Source organism: Tamandua tetradactyla, chromosome 24, assembly GCF_023851605.1.
Source record: "Tamandua tetradactyla isolate mTamTet1 chromosome 24, mTamTet1.pri, whole genome shotgun sequence".
Taxonomy (NCBI): domain Eukaryota; kingdom Metazoa; phylum Chordata; class Mammalia; order Pilosa; family Myrmecophagidae; genus Tamandua; species Tamandua tetradactyla.
Window position 1 is genome coordinate 42,338,133 of NC_135350.1, and position 23,701 is coordinate 42,361,833.

Sequence of the window (23,701 nt, forward strand, 5' to 3'; positions counted from 1 at the left end):
CATGTCCTCTGAGTAGATACCTAGCAATGGTATTGCCAGATCATATGCAATTCTATACTTAGCTTCTTGAGAACTGCCACACTGCCTTCCACATGGTTGTACCATTTGATATTCCTACCAACAGTGGATAAGTGTGCCTCTTTCTCCACATCCTCTCCAGCACCTGTCATTTTCTATTTTATTGATAATGGCCATTCTGGTGGGTGTGAGATGATATTTCATTGTGGTTTTGATTTTCATTTCCCTAATAGCCAGGGACGTTGAGAATCTGTTCATTTGCCTTTTGGCCATTTGTATTTCCTCTTCTGAGAAGTGTCTGTTCATGTCTTTTGCCCATTTTGTAATGGGATTGTCTGTCTTTTTGTTGTTGAGTTGAACAATCTCTTTGTATATTCTGGATACTAGACCTTTATCTGATATGTTATTTCCAAATATTGTCTCCCATTGTGTAGGCTGTCTTTTTACTTTCTTGATGAAGATTTTTGATGCACAAAAGTGTTTAATTTTGAGGAGTTCCCATTTGTTTATTTATTTCTTCAATGCTTATGCTTTGGGTGTAAGGTCTAGGAAACCACCTCCTATTATAAGATTGATAAACTATTTCCCTGCATTTTCATCTAAAAGTTTTATGGTCTTAGATCTAATGTTTAGGTCTTTGATCCTTTTGGGTTAATTTTTGTATAGGGTGTGAGATATGGGTCCTCTTTGATTCTTTTGCATGTGGAAATCCAGTTCTCTAGGCACCATTTATTGAAGAGACTGTTCCCTCCCAAGTGAGTTGGCTTGACTGCCTTATCAAAGATCAATTGTCCATAGATGAGAGTATCTATATCTGAGTGCTCTGTTCAATTCCACTGGTCGGTATATCTATCTTTATGCCAGCACCATGCTGTTTTGACCACTGTAGTTTTATAATATGCCTTAGAGTCAGGTAGTGTGAGGCTTCCAACTTCATTTTGCTTTCTCAGGATATTTTTAGCTATGCTAGGCACCCTTCCCCTCCAGATAAATTTGGTTATTGATTTTTCTATTTCTGAAAAGTAAGTTTTGGGTTTTTTTTTTTTTTGGTATTGGATTGAATCTGTAAATCAGTTTAGGTAGAATTGACATCTTAACTATATTTAATCTTCCAATCCATGAATGCGGTGTGCCCTTCCATCTATTTAGTCTTCTGTGATTTCTTTTGACAATTTCTTGCAGTTTTCTTTGTATAAGTCTTTTGTATCTTTAGTTAAATTTATTTCTAATATTTTATTCTTTTGATAGCAATTGTAAATTGAATTTTTTTCTTGATTTCCCCCTCAGATTGTTCATTACTAGTGTATAGAAACACTGCAGATTTTTGAGTGTTGATCTTGTAACCTGCTACTTTGTGTACTCATTTATTAACTCTAGTAGTTTTGCTGTGGATTTTTCAGGGTTTTCGACATATAGTATCATATCATCTGCGAACAGTGAGAGTTTTACTTCTTCCTTTCCAATTTTGGTGCTTTATATTTCTTTTTCTTGTCTAATTGATCTGGCTGGAACTTCCAGCACAATGTTGAATAACAATGGTGATAGTGGACATCCTTGTCTTGTTCCTGATCTTAGGGGGAAAGTTTTCAGTTTTTCCCCTTTGAGGATGATGTTACCTGTGGGTTTTTTATATATTCCCTTTATTATGTTGAGGAAGTTCCCTTCTATTCCTATCCTTTGAAGTGTTTTCAACATGAAAGGATGTTGAATTTTGTCAAATGCCTTTTCTGCATCAATCGAGATGATCATGTGGTTTTTCTGCTTTGATTTGCTGATATGATGTATTACATTAATTGATTTTCTTATGTTGAACCATCCTTGCATACCTGGGATGAATCCTACTTGGTGATGGTGTATAGTGTTTTTTTTTTTTTTTTTTTTTTTTTTTTTTTTAGAGAGGGAGGAAGGGAAGGAAAGACAGAGAGAAGGAAGGAAGGATGGAAGGAAGGAAGAAAGGGAAACATCTTTAAACATTTTCTTGTTTTATTGTATTTTGTTTGTTTGCTTGTTTTTTACATGGGCTGGGGCCGGGAATCGAACCGAGGTCCTCCGGCATGGCAGGCAAGCACTTTGCCCGCTGAGCCACCGCGGCCCGCCCTGTATAGTGTTTTTAATGTGCTGTTGGATTCGATTTGCAAGAATTTTGTTGAGGATTTTTGCATCTGTATTTATTAGAGAGATTGGTCTGTACTTTTCTTTTTTTTTGTATTATCTTTGTCTGGCTTTGATATGAGGGGTGATGTTGGCTTCGTAGAAAGAGTTAGGTAGCTTTCCCTCCTCTTTACTTTTCTTGAAGAGTTTGAGCAGGATTGGTACTAATTCTTTCTTGAATGTTTGGTAGAATTCACATGTGAAGCCATCTGGTTTGGGTTTTTTGGGAGCAGGGGGAACTTCTTAATAACTGATTCACTTTCTTTACTTGTGATTGGTTTGTTGAGGATGTCTATTTCTTCTCGAGTCAACGTTGGTTGTTCATGCCTTTCTTGAAACTTGTCCATTTCATCTACATTGTTTATTAGCATAAAGTTGTTCATAGTAGCCTCTCATTACTTCCTTTATTTCTGTGGAGTCAATGGTTATGTCTCCTCTTCCATTTCTGATTTTATTTTTTTGCATTCCTCTCCTTCTTTTTGTCAACCTTGCTAAGGGTCCGTTAATCTTATTGATATTCTCATAGAACCAACTTCTGGTTTTGCTGATTTTCTTGATTGTTTTCGTGTTCTCAATTTCATTTATTTCTGCTCTAATCTTCATTATTTCTTTCCTTTTGCTTGCTTTGGGGTTAATTTGCTGTTCTTTCTCTAGTTTTTCCAAGTAGACAGTTAATTCTTTGATTTTTGCCCTTTCTTCTTTTTTATTATAGGCATTTAGGGCAATAAATTTCCCTCTTAGCACGCCTTTGCTCCATCCATAAATTTTGATATGTTGTGTTTTCATTTTCATTTGTGTCGAGATAGTTACTGATTTCTCTTGTAATTTCTTCCTTGAGCCACTGATTGTTTAAGAGTGTGTTGTTGAGCCTCCATATATTTATGAATTTTCTGGTCTTCTGCGTATTATTGATTTCCAGCTTCATTCCTTAATGATCTGAGAAAATGTTTTGTATGATTTCGATGTTTTTAAATTTATTGAAACTTGCTTTGTGACCCAGCATATGGTCTGTCCTTGAGAATGATCCATGAGCACTTGAGAAAAGGTGTATCCTGCTGTTGTGGGGTGTAATGTTCTATATATGTCTATTAAGTCTAGTTCATTTATTATGTTATTCAAGTTCTCTGTTTCTTTATTGATCCTCTATCTAGATGTTCTGTCCATTGATGAGAGTGGGGAATTGGAGTCTCCAGCTATTATGATAGATGTATATATTTCTCTTTTCAGTGTTTTTGGTGTTTGCATCATGTATTTTGGAGCATTCTGGCTCAGTGCATAAATATTTATGATTGTTATGTCTTCTTGTTGAATTGTTCCTTTTATTAATACATAGTGTCCTTCTTTGTCTCTTTTAACTGTTTTACATTTGAAGTCTAATTTGTTGGATATTAATATAGCTATGCCTGCTCTTTTCTGATTGTTATTTGCATGAAATATCTTTTCCCAACCTTTCACTTCCACTCTATGTTTATCCTTGGGTCTAAAATGTGTTTCCTGTAGACAGCATATAAATGGGTCCTGTTTTTTAACCCATTCTGCCAATCTATGTCTTTTTATTGGGAAATTTAATCCATTATCATTTAGTGTTATTACTGTATGGGTAGTACTTTCTTCTACCATTTTGCCTTCTAGATTTTATATGTCATATCTAATTTTCTTCTTTTTACCTTTACTGATAGTCTTCATTTCTATACTCTTTTCCACACCTGTCTCTCCTGTCTTTTCTTATCTATCTCTAGTGCTCCCGCTAGTATTTCTTGCAGAGCCGGTCTCTTGGTCCCAAATTCTCTCAGTGAATTTTTGTCTGCAAATGTTTTCATTTCCCCCTCATTTTTGAAGAACAGTTTTGCTGGATATAGAATTCTTGGTTGACAGTTTTTCTCTTTTAGTGTCTTAAATATATCATTCCACTGTCTTCTTGCCTCCATGGTTTCTGCTGAGAAATCCACATGCGGTCTTATTGGGCTTCCCTTGTATGTGATGGATTATTTTTCTCTTTGCTGCTTTCAATATTCTGTCTTTCTCTTTGACCTCTGACATTCTGATTAGTAAGTGTCTTGGAGTACATCTGTTTGGATCTGTTCTATTTGGGGTATGCTGCACTTCTTGGATCTGTAATTTTAAGTCTTTCATAAGAGTTGGGAAATTTTCAGTGATAATTTCCTCCATTAGTTTTTCTCCCCCTTTTCCCTTCTCTTCTCCTTCTGGGACACCCACAACATGTATATTCGTGCACTGCATGTTGTCATTCAGTTCCCTGAGTCCCTGCTCATATTTTTCTATTCTTTTCCCTATATTTTCTTTTGCTTGTTGGATTTCAGATGTTCCGTCCTCCAGTTCACTAATCCTATCTTCTGCCTCCTGAAATCTGACATTGTAGATTTCCATTGTTTTTTTCATCTCTTCTACTGTGCCTTTCATTTCCATAAGTCCTGTGATTTGTTTTTTCAGACTTTCAGTTTCTTCTTTTTGTTCATTCCTTGCATTCTTTATATCCTCCCTCAATTCATTGGTTTGATTTTTGATGAGGTTTTCCATGTTTGTTCAAACATTTTAAGTTAATTGTTTCAACTCGTGTTATCATTTGAATTGTTGGTTTGTTCCTGTGACTAGGCCATTTCTTCAATTTCCTAGTATGATTTGTTATTTCTTGCTGGCATCTAGGCATTTAATTACCTTAATTAGTTTATTCTGGAGATTGTTTTCACTTTTTTTTCCCTAGGATTTTCTTGCTGAATGACTTTGTTGTCTGTCTGTTCTTTGACATTCAGTTCAGCTTATTCTAGTCCTCTAGCTTTTCCAGTTCTTTTTTTGTTGTTTTTCCAGTTCTTACCCTGCCTGTATGTTGCCTTTCCCCCACCCCGTAGGAGAGGCTACTTAGGTATTATAGACCCCAGTCAGATTTTCCGAGACCAAACTGGTCTCCTCTCAGGAGGAAAGAATCACCTGCGTCAGTTTTCCCTGAGGGTGAGACCCAGCAGATTAAAAGGCTTTCCTATGAAGTCTGTGGACTTTGCGTTTTTTCCTATCCTGCAGGTCTTATCAGCATAAGGTGATGCAGTACATTTAACTTCAGCAGACTTTCCCTGCTGAGGGTGTGGTGGTTGTAGGCATGGTGTTTGTAGATGAGAGGTTGTAGGCTGGCTTTAATTGCTTCACTTTTCCAGGCCCTGGGGTCTGAATTCCTTGAGGGAGGGATTCCACCTGATCTGGTCCCCACCCCTCTCCTGCTGAAGGCACAGGCTCCAGACGAGCTCTCAAACGAGCTCAATTCTGCCTATGCCTGGGGCAGTGGAGCCTGAGTAGCCTTGCAGGTGTATCCAAAGAGTAATCAATCAGTAGAAACACAGCCACAAAAGAGAAAAAGAAAAATCCTTTTCAGAGCAGGACCCTGTTCCTCAGGTTTGCCAATCAACAGCTCAAGTTGGTACGTTGCTGTGTGTATCTCCAGATCCTATGTGCCCTCTCCTTTCCTGCAGGGCCCAGACCTTTTCATATCAAAAAAAACCCTGTTCTTTTTTTTTTTTTTCTTTCAGCCCTGCCCCCTCTGTGCCAGGGCAAAAACCAGCGATTTATGCTTTTACTTGAGGTTCAGCTGAGCTGGGGTCCTATTTTTAGTAGTCAGAATTCACTTAATTCCACAATTGGAGTTTTGTTGTGCTCAGCCCTTGCTGCTAGTAAACTCTCTTTCCTTCCCCTCTGGGAAGCAATGTGTGGGGGAGGGGCGCCAGCTGCCACTGCTTGACGAACTCACGGTTCTAGGGGGGCTTGTGGCTGGTCCGGTCTGGGGTACAGTGAGTGTCCCGTCACTGACGTGGCCCCAGCATTTGTTCTGGCTATTTATTCGCTGCTCTGGAGGACGAACTAAACCCCACACCTCGCTAAGCTGCCATCTTGGCTCTCTCTCAATGTGTTATTTCTTCTTAATGGATTGTCCCTTTTATTAATATATAGTGTCCTCCTTTGTCTCTTTTTTTTAAACATTTTTTATTGTGAAATATAAGATATGTTAAAAGAAAGCAGTAAATTTCAAAATACATTTTAACAAATAGTTATAGGTCAGATTTCATAGTTTGGTATGGTAACAGTTCCACAATTTCAGGTTTTTCCTTCTAGCTGCTCCAAGACACTGGGAACTAAAAGCAATATCAATATAATGATTCAGCAGTCATACTCATTTATTAAATCCTTTCTTCTCTGTTATAACTTCTCCTTCTCCTTTGATCCTCTTCCCAGTCTTTTAAAAAAATTTTTATTGATAAAACAACATACAACCACATATATTCTTAACATATAATCGTTCCATACATGGTGTACAATCCACTCACGATATCATCATATAGTTGTATATTCATCACCATGATCATTTTTTAGAACATTTGTATTACTCCAGAAAAAGAAATAAAAAGAAAAAACCCATACATACCTTACCTTTACCCCCCATTGACCACTAGTTTTTCCGTCTACTCAATATGTATATATTTTATTTTAACATTTGTTCCACCTATTATTTATTTATTATTAATTCATATGTTTTACTCATCTGTCCATACCATAGATAAAAAGGAGCATCACACAGTCACATTACGAAAGTTATGTCATTATACAATCATCTTCACCTTCTTTGTCTCTTGTAACAATTTTGTATTTAAAGCATAAATTGTCCAATATTAATATAGCTCCCCCAGCTCTTTTTTGGTTATGTTTGCATGGAGTATTTTTTCCCAATCATTCACTTTCACCCTGTTTGTGTCTTGGGTCTAAGGTGAGTCTCTTATAGATAGCATATAGATGGTTCATATATTTTATCCATTCTGCCAACTTGTGCCTTTTCATTGGGTAATGTAATTCACTACGATTTAGCGTTATTACTCTAATAGCAGGGCTTACTTCATCCATTTTGTCTTTTGATTTTTATATGTCATATCTTATTATTATTTTTTTGTGTGCTGTATTTCAGGGCCATATTTCATTCTTTTTCCGTGAGAGTATCCCATTATTGTAGCACCATTTGTTAAATTTTTGTTTGTTTGTTTGTTTTGTTGGTCTCTTTGTGCATGGGAAGTGCATGGGCTGGGATTCGAACCAAGGTCTCCTGCATCGCAGGCAAGAAATCTACCACTGAACTGCCGTCACACCTCTGATTTTTATGTCATATCTTTTTTTTGTCTCTCTTTTTACCTTTTTAGTTACCCTTACTGATAATTTTCATTTCTACACTCTCTTCCAAGCCTCTCCGCCCTGCCTTTTCCTTTTGGCCTGCAGAACTACATTTAGTATTTCTTGTAAGGTAGGTCTCTTGTTGATGAATTCTCCCAGTTTCTATTTATCTGTGAATATTTTAAACTCTCCCTCATTTTTGAAGGATTGTTTGCCAGGAATTTTTGGCTGGCAGTTTTTCTGTTTCAATATCTTAAATATATCATGCCACTATTTTCTTTCTGCATGGTTTCTGATGAGAAATTGGCTGTTAATCTTATTGCGGTCCGTTATATGTGATAAATCACTTTTCCCTTGCTGCTTTCAGGATTCTGTCTTTTATCTCTGGCATTTGACATTCTGATTAGAGTGTGTTTTGAGGTAGGTCTTTTAGGATTTATTCTGTTAAGGAATTTATTTCACTTCTTGGACATGTATATTTATGCCTTTTGTAAGCATTGGGAAATTTTCAGTTATTATTTCTTCAGATAGTCTTTCTGCCTCTTTTCCTTTCTCTTCATACACATAAGCATATGTTTGTGCACTTCATGCTGTTATTCAATTCCTTGAGACCCTGCTCAGTTATTTCCATTCTTTTCCCGTCTTTTCTTCTCTGTGTAAGATCTTGATTTTCCTGTCTTCTAGTTTGCCTATTCTTTCTACTCCCTGGTCAAATCAAGTGTTGTATGCCTCTAGGGTGTGTTTTTAATCTTTTCTGTTGTGCCTTTCATCCCCATAAGTTCTGTTCATGCATTCAGATTCTTCTTTATGCTTACCCACTGTCTTCTTAATATCCTTTATCTCTTTAGCTATATTTTCTTCATTTCCTTGAATTAGTTTAGGAGTTTGTTTGAACATCTTTGATTAGATGTTTCAATTTCTGTGTCTCCTCCAAAGTTTTAATGAATTCTTTTGACTAGACCATATCCTCCTTTTTGTTATCGTGACTTGTAATTTTTTGCTAATGCCTAGGCATCTGATAGATCTCTGTCTTGCCTGGGGTTTCTTGTTGGAAAATCTGTGTGGATGTTGCCTGACTTTTTCCACAGCCATGGGCCCCTCCAGGTGTGTCCTGAGAAATTTTCTGGATAAGTCTGAGGTTGCAGGAGGGGGTGTCTGTAAACCTTGCTTGTATAGGGAAGGAAGCTTCTGACTCTCTCTTTTTAGTGCACCCTGTTTGGCCATCCAGCTGAATTAGTACGATTGTGCTTTTCTCCTGGCTCCCTCCCACCTGGATAACTAAATATGTATTATTTTTAATTAAAAATTTTTTTGGTCTTGATTGCCTTGGATCTTTTCCTTTTTTGATTTCGTGTTTTATAGTTCCTCAAATATAAAGACTTCATTTTAAAATTTGCTTTCATTTTGCTTTATAGAGTGCTCATTTATCATATATCATGTGTATGTAAAGGCATATTGTATATATGGCGATTTACACATAAAGAGAATGTCCGAAAAGGTGCATCTTCGACTGCTAAGAATGGCTACCTTTGGGGAATGGATGAGGGGAGAAGAATTGGTGTTGTGATGAAGAGCAAATTCTATTGTTTCAACTTGTTATTGTGTTCTATTTGATATTTTTTATTCTAAGCATGTGCTTTCATTAGTATAAAAAATGCCAGCATATAGATTTTGCTTTGTGTAGTTAAGAAAGGTAATATCTACATGATTAAGGACTTCATGATAGGTAGTGCTTATATAAAGCTATTGGTGCTATTAACGACATCATATGTAGTGTTTTATTATTATTATTATGTTTTAGCATTTACAGTTTGGGCAATCAGATGCTTATTGAAAATCACTTTGTAAGTTATGGTTTTTCATGTAATCACATTTTACATTACGTCTCTTAACTTTTTTCATCAACATGTAGTTTCTATTTAAAACTTGCTTTATAATTAACAGAAGGTAAAATATATTCTATTCTGAAATGTCTGTAATTCAGAGTTCAGGTTACAGTAAGGAATTGCTGGACAGAGGCCTTTAACATGTTATTCTTCTTGCTAATTTTAGGTTTCATGCCTTGTCATCTATCTGATGGGGAACTTGTGCTATGAAGGACTTATAACTAAATATATAAGGATTTATTTTCCAGTTTTAGTATATGTAGGGTGATTGTATTGTCATCAGGGTCTTTATTAGTTGATCATGACTTTGTTACCTTCCAAAGAATAGTCCATTAATCTCTTTTTAAAAATAAACTTATTCACTGAAGTATGTACATAAATATATACCATATTTAACTTCAGAGGGTTGACAAATACATGTAGAGGAATAACTTTTTTCCTCCCTCATATTTGGTTCACATGAATGGCAGTATGATATGTGATACGCAAATGAATACTGGACTGGAAGTGGAAAGAGTTGGGTTCTGAACTTGGCTCTGCCACTAAAAACTGCTGTGATTTTTTTTTTTTTTAAATTGAGAACAGTGTTTTTTTTTTTTTAATTGACAAGCCAAAACAACATACAAACATGAACATTCTTAACATACACACATTCCATACATGGTGTAAAATCAATGGCTCACAATATCATGTGATGAATTCTTAGCATAACTTCCACAAGTCTGTTTCCTCACCAGTAAAATGAAGGCACTGAACCATATAAGCTCTTTATTGTAGCTTTAAATGATTCTGTATTCTTCATGGATGTTTTGTAGCAGACTTTAGCTATTTTAAATGAAGTGTTTTTATATGTTCTGTTAAACCACTGGCAGCAATGAAGGAGGTAAAGAGAATCAGTGGCAAATGAATGACTCATGATACTAAAGCATACTCTGAACATAAACTTGGTACTAAAGCATACTCTGAACATAAACTTGGTTTTCTGTTTCTGTTCTACATCACAGGTATAACACTTCTCATCTGCTTCAGGGAGAAAGTATCTACTGCTGTTGTTTCTACTGAGATTCATGCCAGCCCATAACAGAGAATCAGGTTAGTTTAAGGATTGTTTTGTCTACTGAAAAAGGAGCCAGGACAAAATCCTGAATGTCTTTGCTGCATTGTTGGGTAATGGTGAGACCACTGTGGTATGACAAAAACAGGCTGTTTGTCAGTCCTCCTTTGCTGCTGATGGAGGGTAAACCTTACCCAGGTGGCTTTTAGTTTTCTTCACTGAGAAATGGGTACATTAGAATAAGTCACCTTCAGTTTCTTATTCTAGTTTTTAGTTTTAAAGTGTGACTTTTATGGTAGGTACTTACAAAAGTACAAAATCTTGCTTTTAAGGCATAATTTCTTTTTTCTTGAAAAAAAAATTCCAGTAATTTTTCAAATATAAGCGAAATAAAGATTTAAAAAATTAAAAAAATAAAAATAAAAAAATGTATTTGGTGTATACTTAAAAATATAGCTTTATGTGGAGGGAAAATATTTAATGGAAGTCTTATTCTGTTGTGTTATTTTGGGTGGGTGACTAGTTAGAGCAGTGAGCTGTATTTTGAGGCACTTGTGGGTATTCTGGCTACCCAATTGCCTTATTTTTCATATTGTACTTTGTTGTTGTTTCTGAAAAGTTTGTTTTTTAAAATAAAGCTATAGTCCTTCAGTGATATTCTTCAGCCTTAGAGAGAAGGTGCTTTTTGACAATGTTAGTTTTCTGTTGATTGCAGTTGACTCAGTTCAAATTAGCTTCAAAAGGAGGGGAAATTATCAGACTTTTGAGAGTGTCCCAGGGGACAGGAAGAGCTCCAAGGACAGAAATGCAGCTGGGCTTCGCAAACAATGAGAATCATGGACCCAAATGCAGTCACTTTCCCGTCAGCTTTTCCAGTGTGACTGTCTGCACATTTATTTGTCTTTTTCTTTTTTGTCTCTTTGGGAGGTGGCTTTTCTCATGTTTCCATTCTTTTGAACAGGAAGCATGGTTGCTGCTACCACCTCTCAAGGTTTATATCTTGCAATCCCCAAATTTCCCAAAACAGACCAATTCTTCAGTCAGACTTAGGGGAGGTTCATTTCAAAACTTTGCATTGGTCATCTGTTTCAGATCCTTTCTCTGAAAAGGATCTGATGTATTCATATTAAAATACAGATGGCTAATAAATAAAATATAGTATACTCCTTCCAAGTATATTTGCATTTTAATTGGCTCAAACCTTAAGCTATAACTGTATTTCTCAGACTGTGTACAAGTGAAATTTTGATTTCCAGTGTTTAAAATGTGAAAATAGATAGAAGGAAAAGTATTAGAAATTGAAGAGCAGCATTTTAGTGTTTAGCAGCATTTAGGTTATATGGGGGTTGTTATAAGAAAATTTTAAGAAGTAGAAGAAAATGAGAAGCCAAGTTTGTGAGGACAGAGGAGGATGACAGCTAGATAATCAAATGTAGGTACCAAAGATTACAGTGCTACAGAGTGTGTAAAGCAGGCAAAAGACAGATTTTTTCATTTGATTCTTGAGAAAAAATCATCTGAACCTAGTAGAAAGGACTATCAGATTAAGTTCCATCTCTGCTACTAACTGTGATCATGGCTCAATTACCTATTTCTCTCTGCACCTCAATTTCCTTAAATACTCTAACTGCTACTTTCCGTCTGTGCAGCACTTAACCCCCCTGGGCATCAATTTCTTTATCTTAAAAATGGAGTTGATGATAGTGGTACCTCATAAAGTAGCTGTGAGGATTTAATATATGTTAAGTGAGCAAAAGAGTCCTGGCTTATTATCGTCATCTCTTTTTTTTTCCCCCATGGGTAGGCACCGGGAATCGAACCCGGGTTTCTGGTGTGGCAGGCAAGATCTCTGCCACTGAGCCACCATCATACCACCTGTCATCAGTTTTTGAAATGATTACATTAGATTATATGATTGTAAATGCTCACTAAAAATCTGTGGTCCTAAGATTTTCTAATATGAACTAATGCCTTTTTTTCTTACTTAAATCTTGGAATATCTACTGAATCTTATATTGAGGCTAATTTTGATATTACCAATAAAAGTTATTTTTGAATTAAGTATATGTATTAGTTTTGTATTGCTCCATAAAAATTACCCTAAAGCTTAGCAGTTTAAAACAAGAAACATTTTCTCACAGTGTTTGATGAACAGGTATCTGAGTGTGTCTTAGTTGAGTCTTTGGCTCGGGATCTCTGCAAGCTGCATTCAAGGTGTCCACCAGGGCTACAGCCTTTGAAGACTGGGGGTTATGCGGGTGGGGGGTATAGATCCACTTCTGATTCACTCACATGGTTGTTGGCCCGATTTCCTTCTTCTCTGGTTGTTGATCTGAGGGCCTCAGTGCCTTGTGCTGGCTGTTTGCCAGAAACCTCTCTCAATTCCTTGCCATGTGAGCATTGTAGCTCACAACATGGCAGTTGTCTTCCATGAGAGCAGGCAGGGAAAAGGAAAGCAAATTGGAAGTAACTGTCTGTTTATAATCCAGTCTTGGAAGTGACATCTCATCATTTTTTCAGTATTTCGTTCCTTAGAAGTGAGTCACTAGTTCCAGCCCACATTCTGGGAGAGGGGATTACACAAGGGTATGATTACCCAGGAAGTAGGGCTTGTTGGGAGCCACCTGGAAAGCTACTTAGCACAGTTTATAAGAATGAGAAAGAAGAAAACGCACAGTCTATAACAATAAAAAGCAGAAAATATGGTAGGTAGAAAATACATGAATTATTTAAATTATTTAAACAGATTTATCACTGTGTGTCAGATAGTTTTTTTTAACATTTTTTATTGTATAGTATAACATATATACAAAGCAAAGAAATAAAAAAGCAATAGTTGTCAAAGCACTTTTCAACCAGTGGTTACAGGACAGATCCCAGAGTTTGTCGTCGGCTACCACATGATCCTCTCATATTTTTCCTTCTAGGTGCTCCAAAATATAGGGAGGCTAGAGGGCGTAGATATTTTTTTATAATCACAATCGACTTTTTTTCCTTCTTTTATTGTGAACAGTAACATATATACAAAAAAAGCTATAAATTTCAAAGCACAGCACCACAATTAGTTGTAGAATGTATTTCAAACTTTGATGTGGGTTACAATTCCACAATTTTAGGTTTTTACTTCTAGCTGCTCTGAAATACTGGAGACTAAAAAGAGATTTCAATGTAATGTTTCAGCATTTATGTTCATTTGTTAAATCCTATTTTCTATGTATAATTCCACCATCACCTTTGATCTTTCCATACCTCTCTTTGGGGTTGTTTGGTCTATGGCAGTTCTAAATTTTTGCTATTGGAAGGGTCTGTCACTAATATGGGGTAGGGCGATGGAACTATCTGATGTTCTGGAGATGCTGGGCTAGGCTTCTGGACCAGGGACCCATCTGGAGTTTGTAGGTTTCTGGTAAGTAAGTGCCTGGAACCCTTGCGGAATCCTGTATATTGCCCTCGATGTTCGTTAGGATTGGCTGAAAAGATCTTGGTTGGGGGTTGGCACGGTCTACCTGAAGCTTGCATAAGAGCCTATCCAGAGTCGCCTCTCTACTCTATTTGAACGCTCTCTGCCACTGGTACTTTATTAATTATACTTCTTTCCCCCTTTTGGTCAGGATGTAATTGTTGATCCCACGGTGCCAGGTTTGGATTCATCCCTGGGAGTCCTCTCTCCCATCGCCAAGGAGACTTTAACCCCTGGATGTCATGTCCCACATAGTGGGGAGAGCATTGATTTCACTTGCAGAGTTGGGCTTAGAGAGACTGAGGCCACATCTGAGCAACAACAGAGGTCCTCCAGAAGTAATTCTTAGGCATGCCTATAGGTAGTCTAAGCTTCTTCACTATGTACATAAGCTTCACAAGAGTAAGTCTCATAATCCAGGGCATGGCCTATTGATTTGGGTATGCCTGATTTGACACAGTATCAGGGGATTCCCTGATGGTAAGTTTTAATAGTTCTGTATTCTTTTTTGCATCCCTCAGGGGACTTTGCCAATACTTGTTGATTATCTGGTTAATAAACTCTAGGATTTTCAGGCATTACAATAATCTATACAGGATTAAAGGACCTTTTTCTTATTTTGTGCTTCCTGTGTTTCACTTGTTCAGATGAGCTATACAGATAGGTTGAATTAGATTATGCACTACAGAAAATTTCAGTTCCAGATCAAATAAGTCTTTCTTCCATTGGTCTCAAAGAGTATGTGTGGTTCCAAAATATAGACACTGTCTTCCTTACCCCTGTGATCTGAAGTGCTTTAACCCCAGTCTGTTCAGCTGCATTCTTATTCTCTAAATGTCAGTTTTTATGTATATAAGACAGCCTCTTAAAATCCAGAAATAATAATCACCACTCTTAGACTTAATGTGTCTGCTTTAAAAGCTTACAATCTAGGCCCCAGTTTTCTTACAAGCATTTTCTAAAGGTGACCATACCGTTGTTTTTTGTTTCTGGCTTGTCTCGCCAAATGTCCCACATGTTCCCTCACATTGTTGCATGCCATTATTCCTTTTTGTAGCAACGCAACCTTCATTTATAAGTATACGTCGTTTGCCAGTCTCCATCAGGGTATCCTTCAGTTATCTTTATGTTGGCCATAAAAGTGGAATCATACAGTTTATAAGGGAAATGCAGATCAAGGCTATAATGAGATACCACCTCACACCTATAAGAATGGCTGCTATTAAACAAGCAGAAAACTATAAATGTTGGAGAGGATGTGGAGAAACTTGGCATAAAATGAGCATCTCTTCATGTGCTTTTGAGTCATCTGTATTTGCTCTTCAGAAAAATGTCTATTCATGTCTTTAGCCCATTTTATAATTGGATTGTTTGTTCTTTTGTTGAGTTGTATGATTTCTTCTTATATACAGGAAATCAAACCTTTGTCTGATATGTGATTTCCAAATATTGTCTCCCATTGAGTTGGCTATCTCTTCACCCTTCTGACAAAGTCTTTCGAGGTACAGAGCATTTGATTTTGAGGAGTTCCCATTTATCTGTTTTTTCTTTTGTTGCTTGTGCTTTGATGTAAAGTTTAGGAAGCTACCTCCTATTACTCGGTCTTCAAGATGTTTCCCTACATTTTATTCTAGAAGCTTTATTGTGCTAGTTCTTTTATTTAGGTGTTTGATCCACTTTGAGTTAATTTTTGTGTAGGTTGTAAGATAGGGGTCCTTTTTCATTCTCTTGGCTATTGATGTCCATTCTTCCATGCCCAATTGTTGAAAAGACGATTTTGTCCAGAAGATTTGGGGGCCTTGTCAAAAATCAGTTGTCCATAAATTTGGTTGTCTATTTCTGCACTCTAGATTCGATTCCATTGGTCAATGCTTCTGTCTGTGTGCCAGTACCATGCTGTTTTGAGCACTGTGGCTAGGTTTTAAAGTCAGGAAGGGTTAATCTCCCCACTTCTTTCTCCTCTTTTAGTATGCCTTTAGCTGTTTGGGGTCTCTTTCCTTTCCAGATGAATTTGGTAGTTAGCTTTTCCAAATCTTCAAAGTAGTTGTTGGAATTTAGATTGATACTGTATTGAATCTGTAAATCAATTTGGGGAGAATTGATATCTTAACTATATTTGGCCTTCATATCCATGAGCAGGGCATATCTTTCCACCTATTTAGATATCCTTTGATTTCTTTTAGCAATGTTATATACCTTTCTGTGTACAAGTACTTTATGTCCCTAGTTAAGTTCATTCCTAAGTATTTGATTCTTTTAGTTGCTAGTTTGAATGGAAAATTTTTCCTTAAAATTTACTTCCTTAAAATCACCTAGATCATTGCTTCTATATAGAAATGTTACTGATTTTTGCACAATAATTTTATATCCTGCCACTTTGCTGAATTTGTTTATTAGCTCAAGTAACTTTGCTGTCAATTTCTCAGAATCTTCCAAGTATAGTATCATATCATCTACAAATAATGAGAGTTTTTCTTCTTTCTTTCCAGTTTGGATGCCTTTTATTTCTTTGTCCTGCCTGATTGCTCTAGCTAGAACTTCTAGCACAATGTTGAATAATAGGGGTGACAGTGGGCATCCTCGTCATGTACCTGATCTTAGGGGGAAGACTTTCAGTCTCTTTCCATTGAGTACAATGTTGGCTATTGGTTTTTCATATATTCCCTTCATTATATTGAGATAGTTACCTTTGATTTCTATCTTTTCGAGTGCTTTTATCAGAAAGGGATGCTGAATTTTGTCAAATGCTTTTTCAGCATCAATTGAGATGATTAAGTGATTTTTCCCTTTTGATTTGTTAATTTACTGTATTACATTAATTGATTTTCTTGTGTTGAACCGTCCTTGTATTTCTGGTATAAACCCCATTTGGTCGTGGTGTATAATTCTTTAACTGTGTTGTTGGATTCAATTTGCTAATATTTTATTGAGAATTTTTGCATCTATGTTCATTAGGGAGATTGGACTGTAGTTTTCATTTCTTATAGCATCTTCACCCAGTTTTGATATTAAAATGATATTAGCTTCATAAAATGAGTTAGGTCGAGTTCCTTTTTCCTCATTTTTTTGGAAAGTTTGAGCAGGATTGGTGTTAGTTCTTTCTGGAATGTTTGATAAAATTCCCCTGTGATGCCTTCTGGCCCTGGGCTTTTCTTTGTAGAAAGATTTTTGATGACTGATTGAATCTCTTTACTTGTGATTGGTTTGTTGAGATTTTCTTTTTCTTCCTGAGTCAGTATAACTTGTTTGTGTGTCTCCAGGAACTTGTCCATTTCATCTAAGTTGTCTAGTTTGTTGGTGTATAGTTGTTCATGTTGGTGTATAGTTGTTTCTAATAAAAGAAATCCTCTTATGATTTCTTTTATTTCTTCAGGGTCTGTGATAACACACCCCTTCTCCTTTCTCATTTTGTTTATTTGCATCCTCTTTTTTTTCTTTGTCAGTCTTGCTAGTGGCTCATCAATTTTATTGATTTTCTCAAAGAATCAACTTTTGGTTTTATTGATTCTTTCTATTGTTCTTTTGTTCTCCCATTTATCTCTGCTATAATCCTTGTTATTTCTCTACTCCTATTTGCTTTGGGGTTAGTTTGCTTTTCTTTCTCAAGTTCTTCCAGGTTTGCTATTAAGTCCTTAATTTTTGCTCTTTCTTATCTTTTAATATAGGCATTTGAGGCACTAAATTTCCCTCTCAACACAGCCTTTGCCGCAAGTTCTGATAAATTGTATTCTCATTTTCATTCATCTTCAGATAGCTGCTGATTTCTCTAGCAATTTCTTCTTTGATCCACTGGTTGTTTAAGAGTGTGTTATTTAATCTCCATGTATTTCTGAATGTTCTCATTCTTTGGTGGTTGTTGAGATCCATCTTCATCCCACTGTGATCAGAGAAAGGGCTTTAGATAATTTCAATATTTTTTAATTTATAAAGACCTGTTTTGTGCCCCAGCATATAATCTATCCTGGAGAATGTTCCATGAGCACTAGAGAAGAACGTATAACCTTGTGCTTTGGGGTGAAGTAACCTATATATGTGTTAGGTCTAATTCATTTATCAAGTTATTTAACTTCTTTATTTCCTTTTTGAACTTCTGTCTGGTTACTCCGTCTATAGAGGAGAGTGGTGTGTTGAAGTCACTTACTATTATTGTTGAAACATCTATTGCTCCCTTCAGGTTTTCCAATGTCTATCTCATGTACTTTGGAGCTCCTTGATAGGGAGCATAAGCATTTATGATTGTTATATCTTCTTAGTGAATTGACCCTTTAATTAGTATATAGTATCCTTCTTTGTCTCTTACGATGTCTTTTCCATTAAAGTCTGTTTTGTCCGATATTAGTTGTAGCTACTCCTGCTTTCTTTTGGTTAAAACTTGCGTGGAAAATATTTTTCCATCCCTTCACTTTCAGTCTATTTGTATCCTTGTGTCTAAGATGAGTCTCTTGTAAGCAGCATATAGCTGGATTATGTTTCTTAATCCATTCTGCCAATCTATCCAATTTGTATCTTTTAATTGGTAAGTTTAGTCCATTAACATTCAAAGTTATTACTGAAAAGGTGTTTCTTGAATCCACCATCTTATCTTTTTTATTTTATTTGTCAGATCTATATATTCTTTTCCCTCTTTCTCTTTATATTATTTAAGTTACCCTTAGTGGTAATCTTCAGTTCTGTGCCGTCCTCCACACCTCCCTCTCCTGTCTTTTTTTTTTTCAGCCTGCAGAACTCCTTATAGGATTTCTTGTAGGGCTGGTCTCTTGTTGACAGATTCTTTCAGGACTTCTTTGTTGGTGAAAACATTAATCTCTCCCTCAATTTTGAAGGACAGTTTGGCTTGGTACAGAATTCTTGACTGGAAGTGTTTCTCTTTCCAGATCTTGAATATATCATACCACTGTCTTCTTGCCTCCAGGGTGCTGGTTTTGTAACCTGAACTCAGTCTTATTTGACTTCTCTTGTATGTACTAGATTGTTTTTCTCTTGCAGCTTTCAGGATTTTCTGCTTTTCTTCAACATTTGACAGACTGATTAGTATGTGCCTTGGGGATGGCCTTTTTGGATTTATTCAGTTTGGAGTTCTTTGGGCTTCTTTGACTTGTATATTTATGTCCTTTATGATGATTGGGAAGTTTTCCCCCATAATATTCTCAACTACTCTTCCTAGCCCTTTACTCCTTTCTTCCACTTCTGGGACACCAGTGATTCTTAAAATTGTTTGTTTTGTTTGCCTGTTGTTTCCCTGAGTTCCCATTGAGTTTATTTCCATCATTTTTGCCATTTGCTTTTTGAGGCTTCGAAATCAATTATCCTATCCTCTATATCACTTATTCTTTCTTCTGTCTCTTCAAATCTGGTGTTGTTTGCCTCTAATATGTTTTTTATTTGGTCGACAGAGTCTTTAATCTCCATGATTTCCACTATTTTTCTATATTCTTTAAAATTCCTCCTTGTGCTCTTCTGTTGTCTTCTTGATCTCCTTTATGTCATTTGCTATCCCGCTAATTTTATTAAGTAGAGTTGAATGAACATCTTTGATTAGTTGTTCTGGTGTCTATGTCTCCTCTGGTGTTTTAATTTGGTCATTAGGCAGGACTATATCTGTCTGCATTGTGATAGGCTTAATGATCTTCTGCTGTCTTCATTGCATGTAGCTATCTTGATTGATTTACTTTGGAAATTGATTTCTTTCAGTAGTCTAAGGCTGTGTTTGTGCAATGGTTGTACAGCAGGGAGCAGGGCATGGGGTGGAGCACTCAGTAGGGTGATTAGTTTCAGGGCAGGTATGGGTGCAGATTGGGTATGTTATGTTGATGCTTGTGAGCGTGGGTGCCTAGCAGCCAGGGAGGATGTAGCTGTGCGGGTGCACGGTCTGGGGTGCATAAAGCCTGGTGTGCGCTGGCCTAAGGCATGGGGCCCTTTGTGTGCATGTGTAGAGCTGTGGCAGTAGGTCAGTGTTACGCCTTCATGGATTGGGGGCAGATGTGACCTGGCTGCCCAGGTTGGCACTTTCTTAGAGTTGGGAAGTTAGACTGAGGGTTGTGCGCATTGCACAGTTCTAGGACTGCTGTAAAGTGTGGTTCCCAGAGGTGAATGACGTGATTGGGGGCCCGTGTGCATGCCTGGGAGTGCTGTAAATGGATATGCTGAGCTCAGGGAGGGCAGGGTGAGGCTGTGCGATACTATGGCCAGGGAGTGGGGGCAGCCTAGGTATGGAGGTTAGAGCCTGCAACCTTTATGCACAGGCAACAGTTTGCAGGAAACAGGGACAGTGAGGTAGTGCTTGGGAGCGGTGCAGGAGATGTGGGTTGGGCTGTCCTTGGGGTACGGGTATGGGACAGGTATGTGCACTGGGGGCTGGTGGGGTGGGGGCACCTGGAGCCCTGGGGAATGTGAGTGGGTGATGGGGTTCAGGTGCGTGGAGTGTGGGGGTGACTTGCCAGTCGTGGGACTGCGCTGGTGGGGGTTGCATACCCAAGGAACGTAGCCTGGCTGCCTTCCTAGTTCTGTGCTCCCGTCTGTGCAGTTCCGCTGGCTCTGGGCCTTTGCACTAGGCTCCAGGAGTTCCTCGACCTCTGCAACCAGGGCTGCCACATCTGGTCCAGAAGGCTCTCCCAGGTCAGCCGCACTCCCGAATCACTGCCTTGGTTGCCCTCCTGTCCCTTCTCTAACTTTTCCATGGAGCAGGGCTAATCTTGGGCTACTCTAGTCAGTCATCTTCCTGAAGTCCCCCATATAATTTTATAATCAGAAACTAGACCCCACTTTTACAAAAAGGAGAAATTTAGGATGGGCCACAATGGCTCAGCAGGCAGAGTTCTCGCCTGCCATGCCAGAGACCTGGGTTGATTCCTGGTACCTGCCAATGCAAAAAAAAAAAAAAGGGAGAAATTTAACTTAATCTCTTCTTCCTATTTTTTTTTAAGCAAAAAGGGATTTATTCTGTTTCCTTTTATCAGATCATTTATTTTTCTGTACTATAAAGAATTCTTCAAATGTTACCTGGCTTTCTGCTTTGGTAAGTTATTATTATTTTATATATATATATATATATATATATGTATATAATAGTTTTATTTAGGAATCTTCACACCCATATGGTCTGTGATAGGGTATACAATCAGTGGCTCACAGTATCATCATGTAGTTGTACCTTCTTTTTTTTATATATATTTTTATTATAAGCAATGAGTAGACATGCAAACATTCTTGACATGGTTACAATCAGTGGCTCACAAGATCATCACATGGTTGTGTATTGATCACCATGATCATTTTTTTGAACAATTGCATCTCTCCAGCACTGATTCTCCAGCATCTCTTCCTTTCATTGACTACTAGTATTTCAGTCTACTCAATTTATTTTAATCTTTGTTTACCCTATTATTTGTTTATTTTTGTCCATATTTTTAATTATTTTTTTAAAACATTTTATTGATAAAGCAACATACAAACACATAAATTATTAACATACAAACATTCCATACATGATGTATAATCAGTGACTCATAGTATCATCACATAGTTGTATATTCATCACCATGGTCATTTTTTAGAATATTTGCATCACTCCAGAAAAAGAAATAAAAAGAAAAAAGAAAAAACTCATACATACCATACTCCTTACCCCTCCCTCTCATTGACCACTAGCATTTCCATCTCCCCAATATATATATATTTTTTAAATTTTAACATTTGTTTCCCCTATTATTTATTTATTTGTAATACATAAGTTTTACTCATCTGTCCATACCGTAGAAAAAGAAGTATCAGACACAAGGTGTTTACAATCACATAGTCACATTACGAAAGCTGTATCATTATGCAGTCATCTTCAAGAAGCATGGCTACTGGAACACAGCTCTAGTTTCAGGTACTTCCATCTAGCCACTCTAACACACCATAAACTAAAAAGGGGATATCTATGTAATACATAAAAATAACCTCCAGGATAACTTCTCGACTCTGAAATCTCTCAGCCACTGACACTTTATTTTGTCTCATTTCTCTCTTCCCCCTTTTGGTTGAGAAGGTTTTCTCAGTCCCCTGAAGCTGAGTCCCAGCTCATTCTAGGATTTCTGTCACACGTTGCCATGGAGGTTTACAGCCCTGGGAGTCATGTCCCACATAGAGATGGGGAGAGCAGTAAATTTGCTTGTCATGTTGGCTGAGAGAGGATAGGCCACATCTGAGCAACAAAAGAGGTTCTCTGCGGGTGATTCTTAGGCATAATTATAAGTAGGCTTAGCTTCACTGTTGCGGAAATAAATTTAATAGGGGTGAACCCCAAGATCAAGGGCTCACCCTAATGAATTGGCTGTCCCCACTGCTTACAGGAATATCAGGAATTCTCCAAATGTGGAAGTTGAATTTTCCCCCTTTCTCACCATTCCCCCAAGGGGACTTTGTAATTACTTCTTTATTCACTGTTCAAATCACTCTGGGATTTATTGGGGCATCATACTAACCCAGACAAACCTACAAAATCTCATGCCCTATTTAAGGGTCCATGTACTTATGGTGTTCAATTAACCTGTCCACATCAGTTAAATGAGGAAAAGCACTAGTCAAAATATCAATTTTGTTTTTGGTAAGTTATTAACATGGTAATTTATTAAAAATGTCCAGAGGTCCTAGCACATTGCTAAAGGAGTTTAAGAATAAGAGGTCTTAGGTTATTTAAATTAACTATTGTTACTTTCTGCAACTAAGTTATTACAAAGTATTATAAGTTAACAGAAAATCGTGAGACTTGTGCTCCAAACTGGCTAAAGACAATGTCCAATTATATTCAGTTTTACAGGATGTGGTGGCACAATCATATATAGTATATCTGTCAGCTAGCAGTTCTCACCCTTTAATGCTGATGAAGAAATACTTGGGGAGTATTATTCTGTGTTCCTTCTGTAATGCTAGTTTTAGAAGACAGTATAGTTGTGTTTCTGGAAGTAAAATTTGACGTGATTGGCATTATCTGTGTGAACGAATCTGTAAAGTGTCTATGTATATAGCACATAGAATAACATCTTCAGTAAATTTATTCTAAAAATCTCAAGTTCATTGCAAAAAGTTATTCTCTTAAATAGCTTCATTAGAATAGATTGAACATATGTTTCTAAGGCATGTGATTACACAATTGAATTTTAGAAATGGTTTTGCTTTGGAAGTATTTGTAAATTGCTTTAATAAATTCTGTTTCAAATTATAAACATAGATCATAAATTTCAGTAGATAGTGAACATCTCGTTATTGAAAATAATGAAATTCATTTTTAACTGTTACCAGAACATTGAACTGATGCTAATTTGCTTTCTTTTTATTATGAAAACTTCTGGCAATAGGTAGTCTTATAACTAGAATTTGGGCTTTTGATTGTTTGAGGAAAATAGAGTACTATATTTTATGGTTTAGAAAAATGTCACCTAGGAATGAAGGTTTTTGTGTAGAGTGTATTCTTTCTAAATACATATATTGAGAGTTTTAAAAGTTTAAAGAAGGGGGTGAAAGGGTAGTTCAGTGGTAGAATTCTTACCTGCCATGTCGGAGACCCAGGTTCGATTTCCAGCCTGTGCACTTTCTATGGCAGGGGAAAAACACCCAACACGAGGTGCTGTAATGCAGAGTAGTCATTGGAAAAAGAATGAAATGTGACCCTCACCATACAGCATATACGCACACACACACAAAGTTCAAATAAGGAAGCTCAAGATAATAAAAGATGTGCAAAGATACTTAATGTACAGTTTAAATTATAGAGTTCAAAAACAGTTTCTATGAGGAAAAATACAAATTGGACAGTAAAACAGCATTACCAAACAGAATTTTTTTTTTTAATTTTAAGAAATGACACAATTTAGGAGTTAGAAATGCTAACCATTTTAATTTCCCATTTTGTTCCTAGTCATGAACCTTCTTCTATCTCTTTTTTTTTTGTTATTCTTAGACTTCTGGTTTATTGACTAAAGCCTGAGGTTT

General features: G+C 36.8%; 1 protein-coding gene across 7 annotated transcripts in view; it reads left to right on the forward strand.

Moving 5' to 3' along the window:
• The window catches only part of WDFY3 (WD repeat and FYVE domain containing 3), a 348,587-nt gene that overhangs the window by 37,339 nt on the left and 287,547 nt on the right, over window positions 1-23,701 (forward strand). For all 7 annotated transcript variants that reach the window (XM_077142948.1, XM_077142947.1, XM_077142952.1 and 4 more), the window contains exon 2: window positions 10,220-10,307. The gene's annotated coding sequence lies outside the window, so the exon portion shown is untranslated. The remainder of the gene's footprint in view (window positions 1-10,219; window positions 10,308-23,701) is intronic.